Source organism: Mauremys reevesii, linkage group 5 (genome assembly GCF_016161935.1).
Source record: "Mauremys reevesii isolate NIE-2019 linkage group 5, ASM1616193v1, whole genome shotgun sequence".
In the NCBI taxonomy this organism is placed as follows: Eukaryota; Metazoa; Chordata; order Testudines; family Geoemydidae; genus Mauremys; species Mauremys reevesii.
The window spans coordinates 95,515,829-95,532,507 of record NC_052627.1 but is presented as its reverse complement, the minus strand read 5'-3'; the positions used below and the strand labels follow the sequence as shown (position 1 = coordinate 95,532,507).

General features: G+C 39.2%; 1 protein-coding gene across 8 annotated transcripts in view; it reads right to left on the bottom strand.

Annotated features, from left to right (window-relative positions):
• The window catches only part of RBM47 (RNA binding motif protein 47), a 106,356-nt gene that overhangs the window by 47,810 nt on the left and 41,867 nt on the right, over window positions 1-16,679 (bottom strand). The window contains exon 2 of one of the 8 annotated variants that reach the window (XM_039541615.1): window positions 7,303-7,404. The exons of the other annotated variants lie outside the window; for them this stretch is intronic. The gene's annotated coding sequence lies outside the window, so the exon portion shown is untranslated. The remainder of the gene's footprint in view (window positions 1-7,302; window positions 7,405-16,679) is intronic. 8 annotated transcript variants of the gene reach the window in all.

Here is a 16,679-nt window from a genome sequence, read left to right as displayed (position 1 = left end):
GTGGCGAGATTTCAGAATGGTTTTCAGCTTATTAATAAATTATGACTGTGGCTGTGGTAAATTTAGACCAGAATTATCAAAGAAATCAGGGAACTGAATGAAGGCAGGGATAATTTACAACAGTGCAAACAGAACCCATCAGTACCTGCCAGAGTTTCTAAAAATGGCCTACCAAGTTAAGCGTGCACTGTTTTACAACCTGCAATATTACGTTCTCAGATCAAAATTAAGAAAACTGTGATCTGACATTCCTGTTGTGGGAATACAAATATGTTGCATTCATGAATAAACATGTTCAAATATGATAAAATTGCTTTTCTTCTCAGCGGGCCAAATGCTGTCCCCCATCCCCAGGGGTACAAGGCACAAAATGCAGCTGAGCCAATTATGTGGTAGCAGAGGCACGGGGGCACTCCACACCCCCTGCATGTTCTAGAACACTGCTCCATTGTCTCTTTCCATACGTCTGTGGAGGGAGATATTGGGAGTTTGTAAAACGTATAGAGTGTGGAGCCATTTCTACAGCCCAGGGACTGCACTACAGGCTGCAGAATGAGTGTGTGAATGTCCTGTGCCCTGTCACTAGTTAGAGAGAGGATTCTCTTAATTCAATCATTTGGTAAATTGCCTGTTCATTCAGTGCTTATCTTTACTCATAAACTTTCCACAAATGATGATGAGAGGTCCTGTTAATTTTTACCCTGTTGGCATAGAGTGGGATAAGGTGTCAAAAACATTCAAAATACAGTACCCTCATGATTTCTGTTTCCAATGAATGCTAGATATAAAAGCAGACACTTTGGCTCCTTATGCTCCCTGTTTTAACAATAGTTATCTCTGTAAGTAAACAGACTACCTAGACTATGCTTGCCTACAGTATGGCACTTTATTCCCATGTTAAATAACAGTAGCTTACTCTCCCTAAACAAACTCAATTAATTGCTAACGATAATATGACCCATTGTGGCAATTTTAACAATCCTGTTTTTCCAGCACAGGGGACATGCTGCCTTATTTGCCTTTCTGTTAGGACTTTTCTACAAACTAGTTCACTTTTCCTCTTTTAACTCACACACTGAATTTGTGTAGCCAGCACAGCATTAGGAATTGAAACTACTTCAAATAGTGCAATAGTTTCCCGATGATAGAACATATGTGAATGCAGACCCTTCACAGTGGATCAGGAAATACAGGTTTTGAACTCTCAACTGACTGTTTATAAGTGATAGTGTGAACTCCTTTTTATAAATGCCAGTTTTCTTATGTTGCAATTAATTTGAGTAAAGTATCAATTGATTTTATTTCACACTGGATAACCACCTTACTTAAAACTGGGAACTTCTTAGCAATTGCTAACGTTAGTGCTACAAAGAAATGGAAGAAAGGAGATAACTTTCATGGGCTATGATAATTTTCCGAAATTCCTTGTGTACACTGTTTCAGGTAACCTAAAACAGACTTGCTAATGTCCACACATCTGCTCACCCAGGGTGAGAATTCTCTTGACAAGCAAGAATATCCTTACCATTCTTATCATCATGGGAAAGGGTGCTTGAGCACATTTTGTGCCTAGGTTTGGGCTGGTAGTTCCAGATTTTGGGAAGCTGATTTGAAAACCAAAACTTCTTGAGCAAATGCATTTAAGTGCTGCTGATTAATCCTGAAGGTACCTTTAACGTTATTCTTATTGCACTTGTCAAACACTAAGGGATGGTCAGATAATCAACAAGCTAGACTGGCAGCATATTCTTTACCTTCAAATCTTGATTAGTGCAAAAATAAGATATGCGTCGGCTGTTTCTGTGTCCCCAAAAGAAGAATCTCTCATATGTAAGCAAAATGGTAGAGATGATTTACGCTACTCTATTTCTGTTCACACGTCTCTGTGCAGCCAGCAGTTGGGCAGATTAGAACTCTAAGAAATGGCAGAAAGAGTGTGCATAACCTGAGGTCGCCTTAGAATACCCTGGACACTAATGAAGTAGCCATACTGTATGGCAAGTTGCATGTAAATTCTGCAGCAAGGCCCCCAGAGCCCACTGCCTGCCATTCCCCTCCAATTTACATCTGGACTATCTGGAAGGTATAAATATATATATATTTATACAGCATGCAACTTACCTTTTAAAGACATATCTCATCAGTTCTACAGCCTCTCAGCTGTAAAATATAACTCCCTCATTCAAATATGGCTATGAAGTCTGATTCTCTACTTTGCTAGTTAACACCAGAATTTTTGCTATATTAGTTAAATATGATATCACAATTAACAGACTGAATAACTGATTTTTCGGTTGAGGAGATGAGCCAAAAAAACAGAAAAATAATTCAGTTAAAAACCAAAACTGAATTTGTATGTGTTTGTCACAAAATAGATAGATAGATAGATAGATATTGTTTTGGAAACATCCTCACATAGTGTTCTGAAAAGAAATTTGCTTCCCAGGACTGGCAGTTGCTGGCGAGTCTGCCTGTGAATCATGGACTCTAGTGCTTCCTGAGTCCCCAGCAGCCTGCCAGGAATCCAGGCAGGGTTCCCTTTGGATCTGCATAAAGTTTGTTGAACCCAGATGTCTCTGGCGAAACATTTTGAGCTTGACGAATCCACATTTCCCAGTGAAACTTTATTTCATTGGAAAAATATTCTACCAATTATATATACACACACACACACATATATATAGTATAAAGTATAAGTCAGGTCATATGGATGTTCTAGAGTCTGCATCCGATCATGCAGAGTTCCGTCAAGCTATGTGGACCATATACCCTCATACTAAGCCACAAAAACGTGCAGACTTCATGAAGTCCATGTTGGCTACAAGTATGCCCAGTAGTGTGTAATATATGTGGCTCATATGTTAATGATACATGCTTTCTCCCCACTGCAAACAACATTTGTGCTGTAGTATTTAAATGAAAGCCACTCTTACTGTCTAACTGCTTGCCTTATATGCCCTTTCAAAAATAGTCAACGGTACTGCTGATAAAGCCAAGCAGGTTAAATCAATTTAGGAGTTTGCAGCTCATGCAGTTTAGAAGTTATGGTGATCCACACAAAACAAACAAACAATCTCTGAAAGTAAACAACCACAATTTTTGGTTTCCATAGCTCCAAAATGCATATGATTTGCCTGAAACTTTCCAGAAAAAACCTACCCTGGGCTGAAATCTTACATGAAAAACTTCACTTTGATTTTGATAATTTTGAAGAGCAGATATTTGAAAATCAGGCTAATTGCCAGAAAGTGATTTCAACTCTAATGATAGAGAAATTAGCATCCTCTTACAATCAAGATCAGGAGGGTCTTACAATGGGAAGTGTTAGTGCCACTCAGGGCCGGCTCCAGCATTTTTGCTGCCCCAAGTGGCAAAGAAAAAAAAAGAAGCCACGATCGGCGGCAGCTCTACCACGCCGCTTCATTCTTCGGGGGCAATTCGGCGGCTGATCCTTCGCTCCCAGAGGGACTGAGGGACCCGCCACTGAATTGCCGCTGAAGAGCCGGACGTGTCGCCCCTTCCCCTTGGCCGCCCCAAGCACCTGCTTGCTGCGCTGGTGCCTGGAGCCGGCCCTAGTACCACTTATTATTAAGGTTGCCCATCAGTCCCACCTATAATACTGCTGTCATTGAAATACTGTGATTAGAATTGGTAGAATATTTTTCCAATGAAATAAAGTTTCACTGGGAAATGTGGATTCATCAAGCTCAAAATGTTTCGCCAGAGACATCTGGGTTCAACAAACTTTATGCAGATCCAAAGGGAACCCTGCCTGGATTCCTGGCAGGCTGCTGGGGACTCAGGAAGCACTAGAGTCCATGATTCACAGGCAGACTCGCCAGCAACTGCCAGTCCTGGGAAGCAAATTTCTTTTCAGAACACTATGTGAGGATGTTTCCAAAACAATATCTATCTATCTATCTATTTTGTGACAAACACATACAAATTCAGTTTTGGTTTTTAACTGAATTATTTTTCAGTTTTTTTGGCTCATCTCCTCAACCGAAAAATCAGTTATTCAGTCTGTTAATTGTGATATCATATTTAACTAATATAGCAAAAATTCTGGTGTTAACTAGCAAAGTAGAGAATCAGACTTCATAGCCATATTTGAATGAGGGAGTTATATTTTACAGCTGAGAGGCTGTAGAACTGATGAGATATGTCTTTAAAAGGTAAGTTGCATGCTGTATTGTATCTAGAAGAGAACCAGCTGAGATGTGGATGGCATCCCAGCTGTGTTTATGGGATTCTCCTCACAGTTCGACACAGAGATTTACAGTGAAAGTACTGACTTAGCAGTTTGAACCAAATAAGAAACTGGCGGTCACCAAGAAAGGATTCTGGCAGTGCTATATTTAATAATTCAATGTGTCCTGTCATCTGATTGCATATATTTTAGGCTTTGGATAGTTATTGTCATTAGCATTATTATAATCTTAGAAATTACAAAGGTCTGACATTATTTATACTTTTCACATGTAGCCAAATATAAATACAGTGGTTTTCAAACTTTTGTACTAGTAACCCCTTTTACATAGAACCCTCCCCCCCTTATAAATTAAAAGCACTTTTAAATATATTTAACACCATTATAAATCCTGGAGGCAAAGTGGGGTTTGGGGTGGAGGTTGACAGCTCACGATCCCCCCATGTAATAATCTCAAGACCCCCTGAGGGGTCCTGACCCCCAGTTTGTGAACCCCTGCTCTAGTACATATGGTAAATAATAATTTAAGCCCAGCTCCTGCAAACTCTTACATATGTGTTTAACTTTAAGCACTGAGTAGACCCACTGAAGTGTTTACCAATTACCAATATGCGTAAGAGTTTGCAGGATTGGAGCCTCCGTCAATGCTAAGTAGACTTGGAAGTATTTGGATAACATGTTTCTTAATGTTTCTGCACCATGTGAAAATCTGTATAGACAATGTGCTTGATTTTTGCAAATCTTTGCTCACATGGGTAATTCTTACCCACATAAAGGTTTGCACAATCAGGCCTAGTATTAATAATAAAAAAAACCTTGATTATTATTTATTAAAAATGAGCAATAAATATATTTTAAAAATTAAACAGAAAGCACCTAAGGCTCTAGACCAGCACAGCATTGAAGCATGTGTTTAAAACAGATGTAATCCCATTGGCTTCAGTGGTGCTGCATAATGCAGCTTTAGGGATCCATCTGCATGGAGATCATTGACAAGTCAGGGCCTTAGGGCCAAATCTTATTTGCCTTCCCCCAAGGGTAATAACATTGATGTGAATGGGATTACTCACACGAGGAAGAAGTGTCCCTCAAAGGCGTGGCTAAATTCATTTTTACTTGGTGCTTTCTTTTCATAGAAGAACTAATCTTGACCTTCTTATTTGGGAGGCGGAGGGGAAGGGGGAAGAGTTACAGATGCTCTAAGTTAATGAAAAATGATGTCACGAATGGGACACTCATTTTAAATTAATGTGTAAGGATTGCTTCACCCACTATTGAAATGCAGAAACCTTTGGGATGAAACACAACTGTGTAACATTGTACAGAAACACTAGGCCCTGATTCTGCAACTGGATTCATGCAGACAGATTCCTGTGCCCATTCTGTGCATCGCTGACTTCTGTGGGGCTGCACACAGGTGCAGGGAACAAGAACTTATTGCAGGTTTGGGGCTTAAATTTGTAACGTACTTCGGGATGAAATGCAGTTCATGATTGTTCATTAACATGTTACCTTCCTTTATATTGCATTTGTGAAGCACTGATGGTAAACTTTAAGCACAGGAAGCAGCAAACTTCAGCTCTGAAAACATCGGGATGTTTTCCACCCTGATGTGTTGCCCTCAGAAAGGTGGGAATTCAGACCCTTCCACTGGCTATTCACGCTCTGATTAATTAGTTACCACTCAGCTGTCTGATGCAGGGCTTTGGAGCTGTGCTCTGGCTCCACTCCAGCTCCAGGCAAAAACCTGCAGCTCCACTGCTCCGGAGCTGCTCCGCGCTCCATCTCTGGGCTCTACTCCAAAGCCCTGGTCTGATGTGGGTTCACACTCCCATAGAAGTCTTTCCCTGAATGTCTCTCTGATAGCTAATCCTTTTAACCAGGGGAAAACAAGCAGCTGCAGTGTTCTTTTGGCCATTTTGCATCTCATTGCTGTAGGCTGCACCTTCCTCCTTTGAAGCTGGTAAAATGTTTTGTTTGTTTGTTTGTTTTTTGTCTTTTCTTCTTGTGATCAGCCAGGCAGGGCCGGCTCCAGGCACCAGCCCAGCAAGCAGGTGCTTGAGGCGGCCAACGGAGAGGGGCAGCACATCTGACTCTTTGGCGGCAATTCGGCGGAGGGTCCCTCACTCCTTCTCGGAGCAAAGGACCAGCCGCTGAATTGCTGCCGAAAACTGAAGCGGCAGCGGTATAGCTGATCATGATCGCAGCTTTTTTTTTTTTTTTTTTTGCTGCTTGGGGTGGCAAAAACCCTGGAGCCGGCCCTGCAGCCAGGTGCTAATGGCTTATGAGAAATAAACAAGAATAAACAATGAGAAATAAACAAGTCTGTTCAGATTTTATATTCTTAATGAATTAGGTTTTTGAAAGCTAACTTGAACTGCATGATCCCAGGCTGGTACAGCCCCAAACGGTTTCCCAGGACAGTTTTTCTTAAAGGGCCTTCAGCTTCCGCATTCTACCACAAATTAATATATTGCAATATTTGGCCCTATGTCAGTGGTTCTCAAACTTTTTTACTGGTGACCACTTTCACATAGCAAGCCTCTGAGTGCAACCCCCCTTTATAAATTAAAACACACATTTTTATATATTTAACACCATTATAAATGCTGGAGGCAAAGCAGTGTTTGGGGTGGAGGCTGATAGCTCGCGACCCCCCATGTAATAACCTCGTGACCCCTCTGAGGGGCCCAACCCCCAGTTTGAGAACCCCTGCCCTATGTAATTCCCATTGAAGTCAATGGGAAGCCATCCACTGAGAGCTGAATCAGTGAGCATTAATGGTTGTGTGTCTGTATTTGTAAAACTATTAAGATCAAAAGGGATGAAAGAAAAACTATAAACTATTGCAAATACAAAATAATGTCATTCTATAAACACTGTTTATAAGCAAAGAGGAAAACATAACTGTTTACAAATAATATACTGCTAGTGTAATACATGTAGTCAAGATGTACTCAGAAAGACATTCATTATTCATCCAGAAAAGTTCTAGCTATGAAATTTAGTGATGCAAAATCTGATAGAAATAAAATGAATGTTAGATCAGTGATGGCCAAATGCCATTCATGCAGTTCTATAAAGTGGCTCACCTCTGCCATCACCTCTAATACAAAGGATCCTTCTGCATAGACCACAGCTCTCTGCATGCAGTGTACCATCTTAAATAGTCCTGGTGGGTCACACCTTTGTTCCTTTGTGTAAAAGATGAGAAGAAGTGGGAGGCTACAGTCTCATCCATTTTATGCAAGTTACATATAGACCTCTGTCAACTTACCATTGAAGCCCTCTGTGAAACAAACTTTGGGTGTCTCTAAGTTAAAGCAGGCACAGATATGTGCCCCAGAACTGGATATTAGAATAGACATTTTCACCTCTTATTCTTTTTACAATCTTTCATTTTCCTTCTCCTCTCAAAATGAACTGGCTGTAGCCTTATCACTGGGTTTACTCTATATGCGGAAGGAACCTATGACTTAGATGTGACACAAAATTCAACTAAATATAACACTAAATATGAATGATCCACATAACTTAAATTCTGGAAGAACCTGAATTTTAACAAAATACCAAATGTACTGTCTCAAGCTTCCCAGAAGTCCACTGGACAAAAAATGTATAGAAGACAGTGATCCTATCTTCTCTAGTCTTGTTAGTAGAATTTTACATTTACTTAAGGAACCGTACCAAAATTTGACTCCTCCAAAACTTTTATAATTACACTTTTTGCATGCCAACAGATTGTAGAACAAATCTACCAGGCCTCAACAACTAGAGCTTTTACCATCTTAAATCCCAATTAATTAATTTGGCAAGCAGAACAACAACAAACTCAGGATGCTATGTTTCGCAGGGTTGCTGGAGTGTGTCTACGCGCGCACACACACAACCACACACACACTCCTCCTGGAAAACTGCTATCCGAATAAATGCTACACTAGGAATTCATCACATTGTCCACTCAACTCATCATCTGGGATTTTTAGAGTATTCCATGCCTTATTTTTCAGACTAGGATTTTATCTTTATTAAGAAAGAATGTAGATAAATAGGCAAGTTTTGGGTGGCAGGAATATAAAATATGGGTTTGCCAGCCTTAATAGTTCCTTGTAAAATTCTAGGTTTGTACCTCAGATTTATTTGAGAGCAGTAATCCTGGGTACTTCTTATGATAGAATTTCTACATTTAATTTTTTTAACCGAAGAATTCTACAGTTTTCCACTAAATGTTATCTCTCTTTATCTTCATGTTCATTAGGATCCTGTGTGTTTAAGCATGTGACTAGTCACTTTGACTTCAATGGTACAGTGCATGGATTTAAAGTTACTCACGTGCTTCAATATCTTGCTGGATCAAAACCTAACTGCTTATTATACCCCAGAAGACTGACATCGCAATAACCTCCATGCAACACCAATTAAAAATATCAGAAAGAGTTCAACTAGTGTACACAGCTAGGTCTCTTTGGCTGCCCTGAAGATCATCCTTGGTAATTCAGGATTTGTTTATTAACATTTCTTTGCATTAAATGCAAATATCAGAGAATTTGAGCCTACAGCGGTTCATCACCACAACCTAACTTGTGAAGATGATTCCATGTTTTCTTACTTAACCTAACTTCACCACCACCAGTTCGTACCTTTGCAGTGCAACTGGGTCCTTGTTAGTTTAAAAAGAGTTTCACTGGGCATATTAATCCCTCTGTTTCTGCTTATGTAAGAAAGCTGCTGACATTAGAAGTTATTCTATTTACCTTAAATGATTAAAAAAAAACACTAAAAAGAAACAATTCTGACTCCAGCAATACTCTGACATCTGGACAGAATACAGTTGCTTTGAAAGGTGTCCAAAAAATTGTATACATTACTTCACTTAGTAGATGCAGTATTATTTGCATTTAACAGAGTTCTTTAAGTATCCACTACCAGATGTTTGAGTCAAAACATTTCACAGCATAAAATATACTACTATTTAAGGCTAATGATCTTATCAAACAGGGATGAGAATTCTACACAGTACCAATGACTATAGTTATAGCATGGATAATATGTAATTATAATATTAATACAAGAATGGATCTCTTGCTGTTTTGAAGCCCTATCTGAGCAGAAATGACGAGTCCCTCTATTCAACCTTATGGGATTGTACATGTATTCCTTACACTAGAAAGGATGAGAGTACTTTTTCAATTAGGAATATCTTCTATTTTATTATTCTATAATTAAATACTGTCAAACTCCTAGCAGAGAATCAGTTGTACACTGATTTTTCCCCCACCCCCCTGCGATTCAGGAGTGAAATACAGGCTCCCCTTACTGGGTAACTGGTGTTTTTTCTCACCGATATGCAACCTATTTATTTTTAGGACCCAAGTCTGTCATTTTGATCAAACAAAACCTTGTGCTTCTTTAAAATAATGTCTAGTTCAATTTTGAAGTTTCACAGTCATAATCATATATCTGAGTGCTGTGTCTAATATTCAGAACAGAAAAGAGCGATGTCTGTGACTTCTGCAGTTGACCTCCAAGTTCCTGTTGTATATTTTCCCTCCCTTGGACCTTTATTCAGAGGTGGTAAGGTGTTGATGTGATAAGCTTTCGCAAACAATAGGAAGAAAATCCAGAACAGAATGGGCCAGATCCATCTCTGTGTAACTCCACTGACCTCAGGCAACCAGGTGATACCAAGGAAATTTTATCAAGGATGTGTTTGGCCCACTGAGTCTGTCAAATTAATTTTCTCCCGGGTTTTGACTGCTGACTCTTGTCCCTGAGGTTTTGAAGAGAGTGGCACGTACTCTGCTCCTGTCCTTGTCTCTCTCACTCTCAGGTTGTACCAAATTTTAATATTCCCTTTTCTGGCTGAGTATCATAACATACACAGGCTTGAGGCTTTCCTGAAATTTGAAACTTGGGTCGGACCCTAAGAGCGGGTAAAATGTGTCTCATGAAGACTCTGTTCTTTGCTCCCTACTTACTCCTCCTTGGTGTCACCATCTTGGATTTTATATCTGGATGGCATTGTTTGAATAAACTTTGACAAAGGCAGATCTCTTTCAACCACCAGTATGTTAAAGTCTGATGTACTTCAGCTGCTCCTTTCCAGTTTCCCTTTATCTCCTTTCTTCATTTGTCTATCTGTATGATTTTTCTTTCTTTATTGTGCTTTTATATATCATTTACACTCATGTTTATGGATAAATGGTACAATATTGCTTTGACAAAAGGCTCTCCCTACTTGTGTACTCATATTATGCTATATGTACAAAATTGGTCTCTATCATTTATTTCTATCACTGACCTCCAACTCATCTATCCACCCCTCCTTCTATCCATCTTTCCATCCTCTTGTATGGCCTCCATCACCATAATACCTGAGCACCAATCCCAGACACTGTACCTACATTTTGATATATTTTAAAAATATGTATTTAACCATACCCATCTTCCATAATCTGTCACTATTATAACCCTGGTTTGCCCCACAGTACTCTGTTGTGATTCCTTGCTGTGTTACGCATAACTATCAAGCACGGTGTTTATTACTATGTGTAGTCCCACTGAACTCAGAGTAGTAAGCACTTGTTATACCAGGTAGTCACATTGAGGAGTACTTGCGGTAATAAGATCTATGCCCAGAAAAATGTGCATACATGCTTTACACTCTGAGTAGCCCCAGTGAAGTCAATGTAAAGATGAACATGTGTGTAAGTCCTTGCAAAATTGGAGCCTTGTATTGAAATTTCTTTGGGGCAGCACCTTCCATTTTGGGGGTACATGTGGCTGTATAGGGGTGGTGTAAGCATTCTCTGTGGGCTTTAGAAAGGTGAGAGCTGCACTGTACAGGAGCTGCCAGTGAGTGATTCTAGGAGAAAGCTTTTACAAATATGTCAATAATCAGGTTAAAAAGGATACAGTCTCGATGTATCACAGAATGTTTATATGACAACTTGAAGCTAAGAATTTGGGTAGAATTTAAACTGAAGTAATCAGCTCAGAAAAGCTTAATATGATCCCAGTCCAGGTAATGCTTCTGGGGCTGTTCACCATTTCCTTATGAGCACAGAAAGTATTTTGAGGGAAGGGGGTCCAAGCATGATGCACGCTTTCATCAGCGACAATAATAAAAAGACCTCCCAGCTATGATGCTGCTGTTTTTGTCTCATTGCCTCGCACACTCTTTGTGGGTAGGAAAGGAAGGGCTAGGATAATGAATGTTTTTTAAAGCCCTTTGAAAAGAATGAAAATCCATATAATGCTTTGCATCTGCAGAATATGACTTCCTCCATTCAACAACAGAAAAGGTTTCGGTTTGAGTTATGTAGTTTCATTTGTAAGACACACCTTCCTCAGATGACCTCTCTCATAGCTGTTCTTACAAAGTGTCAGACTTTATTCATTCCAGTCACGGAACATAGATGGAAGCTTTCTAACAGTGTCTTTTTTTTTCCTTCCTCACAAATTAATGACTGGGAGACTCATTGCAACTCACTGAATTTTACAATTGAGTGAGAAAACAAATATATATAATATAAAAGCCAGGATGGTTTATATTGCAGTTGCAGATTAGTTTTAATTATGACTGATACTATGGCGTATGAGCAAATTTCTTGTGTTTATTTTGTAAGTCTCATTAATATGAGACCTCACTATAGTCTATTGGCTAAAAAGTGGAGAGAAACCACACATTTTATGTATGTCTGTGTAAATTAGATCATGTGGTGGCTTAGTAATGTGAGGATTTGTGAGGCTCTGCATTATTTATGCTGGAGAAGGTCCTGAGCCATCAAATTCAGATAAGAACTCCCCAGAATTCAGAGGTACACCTCTACCCAATAGAACGCTGTCCTCGAGAGCCAAAAAATCTTACCGCGTTATAGGTGAAACCGCGTTATATCGAACTTGCTTTGATCCGCCAGAGCGCGCAGCCCGCCCCGCCCCTCCCCCCCCGAGCACAGCGTTACCATGTTATATCTAAATTCATGTTATATCGGTTCGTGTTATATCGGGGTAGAGGTGTATTCAAATCTTGGCTTTCAGTTGGGGCCATTTGTAATTTAAATGTAGTATTTAACCATATTATTATTTCTTGAGTAGGTGGCCAATTATATCCATCCAGCTTATACAGTGTCTTATGCTCATTGCAGCATCTGACTTTCAAATATATATAATAGCAAAGCACACAGAAAATATTCCTATTCAAAGAACACAAAGGAAGAAAAATAAGAGGAATATCTTACCTCCATCTATGCAAGCAATTCTCATTGACATCATTGGGAACTGCACATAATATTGTAGGCAATTAATATTGTAGGTAATTAAAGGTGCTTCATTTAATAGAAACTGCATTTCATTTTGAGCAGTGATTTTAGAGTTATTTTAGTTTGTTCAGATTATTATTTTAGCAAAAGTGAAATTGGAGGTCAGAACGTTTGTTCACATTTGGAAATGGGCAGATATTAAATTATGTGGTTTGTTTAAATCTTCACTTTCTTACGTTTGCTCTTTAATAGCTCCATTAGCCTCAATGTAGAGAGCAAGTCCCAGTGTAGTACAACCTGTTGTGACATAAATATACTTACAGTTCTAGAGAAGAAAGGGAAAAAATTCCCTTCAGTAATGTATTGTTGCCATAAGAGGAAAAAAGAGCTCCCCTCCCCCAAGTAAAAGTCTTTTTGTGTTATTAAGTCTAAAAGAAGTGAACTAATTAAAATACTGTCAGCAATTGAGCCATGGACAGTCTAGCCTAGCAGTTGGAGCAAGAATCAGGCCTACTAGTTTGAGCTGAATCCAGATGGGGTGGGTCCAGGAGCAATGCCAAGGGTCATAGCTGGGAGCGAGAGGCCATAGCCTAAGCTGAAGAGTTAGCAGGAGTTGTAGGCAGAAGGTGGAGCTGAGGGTCTGAGCCAGATGTCAGAGATCAGGAAGGAGCTGGGGGTGGGAGCTGGGAAAGCCTGGGGCTGAAGCAAGAGCAAGGCTAGCAATAGTGGAGGCAGGGCCAGGACCAAGCACAGCAGCAGGCTAGAATGCATTGAGTAGCCACTGGACGGCTACTGCATACTCCTGCATACTCCTGTGGTCAATCAGACAACTTCTACCCAGAGACTGGCTCTACTGCTGACTGGCCCCTGACAAACATAGACACTTTTTAGATTGTTCATCATGAATTAACGGCGTGACCCCGTAACCTTGTTCATGTAACTCTGTCCGAGCACAACCCAGCGCCATGTTCGTCACATTCATTTGTGTCCTGTCTGACTTCCAGACTGTAAGCTTCTTGGAGCAGGGACCTTTTCTACTGACTGTTTGGCATGGTGTCCGACCTTTCCGTGTGGTATAAATGGAGATATCTGTTTTAATCACTGAAACGTGTGGGAAGATACTAAAATCAACATTTCAATAGAACACGCAGGAGTACTTTCAAAAGCTGCCGTGAAACTCCTCTTTGAGTCCTAGGCTCAAAGTGTTTGCAGTTCCCATTTCAAGTCATGTGAAAAAATAATAAATATTAAAACAGCAGGGCAGATATTAAATTTCACCATCCCTGTTCTTAAATAAAAAGATTGTATCGAGAGACAGAAAGACAGACACACACACAAAAGGTGGGAGCAAGCAGTTCTGTCATATCAAATAGATTTACTACTAAATATCTTAGTTATTATGTAGGACCAGGAAGAATATATATAAAATGTAACCTACACTATCTTCTTGATTGCACAACAATTGCAGTGCAAGAATACTAGAATGAATAACAGTCACTGGAATGAATAGTAAAATCGCAACAGAATATTGGAAGACCCAAACTTCGCCCAGCAGAAAGCAGATTGACAATTTGCCACAGTCTCAAAGGACACACAATTTACAAAGATTGTGCCTGACAGAAGTGCAAGGGGCAGAGACAATTGCAGTTCCTGAGCCAATTAAGAGGTCTGGTTATTTGGGGGCCATGGGGGCACAAATATTTAGTGTGACTCATTAAAATGCCTTTTCCAGAGACCTCTGGGAGAGCAAGCCACATTGCAAATGGGGTGGGAGCCCAGGGCTGGATTATTTTTTAGGGCCTGATACAAAATGGCTGCAACAGGGTTTAGGATCTGGGCCAAAAGTCTACACTGCGGTTTATGATTTATGCTCTACTGTGGGCTGTCTCTCATTAGGAACTTTGTAACTTATTCTGGGATACAGTTTGTATGAAAAACATTATACAAAATTAAGCTATATTGTAATGTTATCACAATAGTGAGTTGTACTGAAGTTAGGAGGCTTAGCAAGGAGAGGATCAGATTCTGACTTCAGTTTACGTAAGTATAAGTCCAGAATAACTCCATTGACTTCAGTATAATTACTTTGGATTTTAACTGGTGTAACTTAGAGCAGAATTTGTCCCAGGTCTTCAGTTAACAATATTGTTCTTACAGTAGCTATAGCTGATTTTTTTCTCTCTCTGTGAGCTGTCCTATCAAATTGCCATTCACTGTAAAGATTCAATTGTTTCCATTTCTTTTTAGGTTTTGTATTGGCCACTATTAATACTTTAAATATGGCCTAAATGTTCAAAGACATACATACATACATGTGCCACTTTAGGAATGCAAATCCCTGACACATGCAAGCAAGGGTTTTTTTAATGCTTGAATGCTCGTGTCCCAATTTCATGCACACATCAAACACTAAGCAAAAGTGAACATGCACATCTTTAATTGGCACCATTTTGTCTTGATGCTCATAGCATCACATTAAAATTTTATTTTAAAAGATAAAACGTTTATCTAATTCATTAAAACATTTGTATACTAATGTAGCTTCTTGATGGGTAGTTTATTCAAACTCAACACACTTCCAAATAAATACTGCTCTTTCCTTGTCCCTTTGAAAACGTCCCCTTCCACTCTGAAGAAACTGTAACGCCCTATGCCAGTAAAACACACACACACAGAGTAAATTAGCAAAACCAACCAAACAAAAAGAATAAATGTTAATTCCATAGCAAATGCTAAAGGATCCATTTCTGCTCCAGTTGAAATCAATAGCAGTTCTGGTAATCACTTCAGTAGGTGCAAGATCATGCCCGGTATATTTTTTTAGGAGGGAGAGAGGGCGGGGATTTGTCATTGCTGCTGGTTTTTGGATTTGGCAACTGTGATTAGAATTTGGACTTTGTCCTTTATCATCCAATCCCTAAGAATTGTGTTCTAAGGGAATATCACCATTTTCCAAAATAACTCAAGAGACTGGATCCAGTTTGAACTGACCATTGATCACAAGTACGTCCTATTCAATTATGAGTAGAAATCTTCCTCTTTCAATATCAATTTCCATGGAAACTTAAAGTGCAGTGCTTGCTGCTCAGAAAAGTGACGCTGTAAAAATGGCATTGTGGGCTCCATTTAATTTTAAGTTTTTTGGTTTATCAATTATTTCTGTATCACATACTCAGTTTAAAATTAAAGTTTTTTTTCTAATTGCCAGTCCTGCAAACAACCTAAGCTCTGAGAATCAAGCTGGATTCTTTCCAATTCATACACTATCACCCACAGTAAAGGTTTTGCAGACCAAATTATGATCTCAATGAAACCTGTGCAATTCCACTGCTTGCAGTGGTATTTGACTGGTATTACCTCTGATACAGCAATCACATTTTTTTTTCAAATGCCTTAGTTAAAAAGTGTCACAACCATATTTGCAGTAATCCCTAAAACAGGATGAGAAAGTACAGAGAAAAGTTAAAAATAATTTGATATTGTTATATAAGGAATAAAGCATATCCTGAAGTAACATTCTCTATTTATCCAAGGCAAAATTAGAAAAGGTTTAAGAACAACCACTGTATGACAGCAAACTATGGACAGCAGCTTTTGCTCATGGACCTTTTAACTATTATGGCCTCTTTCAATTGAAATTTGTATCTATTTGATGGTGTTTCTTTGCATTCCTGCACAGGCATTTGGGAACAAGATTCATAGGTATACAGTGTTTGGAATCCCACCAAAGTAGGTTTTTTTAAATGTAAACAGGACTGAAAGACTGAACAAATTTTGTCAATAGTCTTATCCCTTCTATTTAATCCATTAATTCTTCCTTATGGTGACCTGCTAGAACTCTATCATCACATGACAATAGGCGAGATAACGTTGCTCTCTTTTGTTTCAGATTTTTACTTTTTTTAATCCAGTCCCTGAGCTCTGAGATAAAATCTGTAATCTTTAAGATTGTAACCAAAAGTTCTTAAACTATATCAGCCTAATTTTATGGTCTGGCATTGACAGAAAATTATTTGCATGCAAATACAAGACTCATATTTACTATGAGATCTAGAAATGGAAGTCACTGGTGGTGCCCTGGATTGTTTTTAATACAAGGGTTGCTTTTCTATGTAATAGCTGAAGGACTAGGGTGCTAGTTTTACCCAGACTTTACATTTCTGAAGGCCTGTTTCATTTATCTACAGCTCAGTGTTGTGGGATTTCAG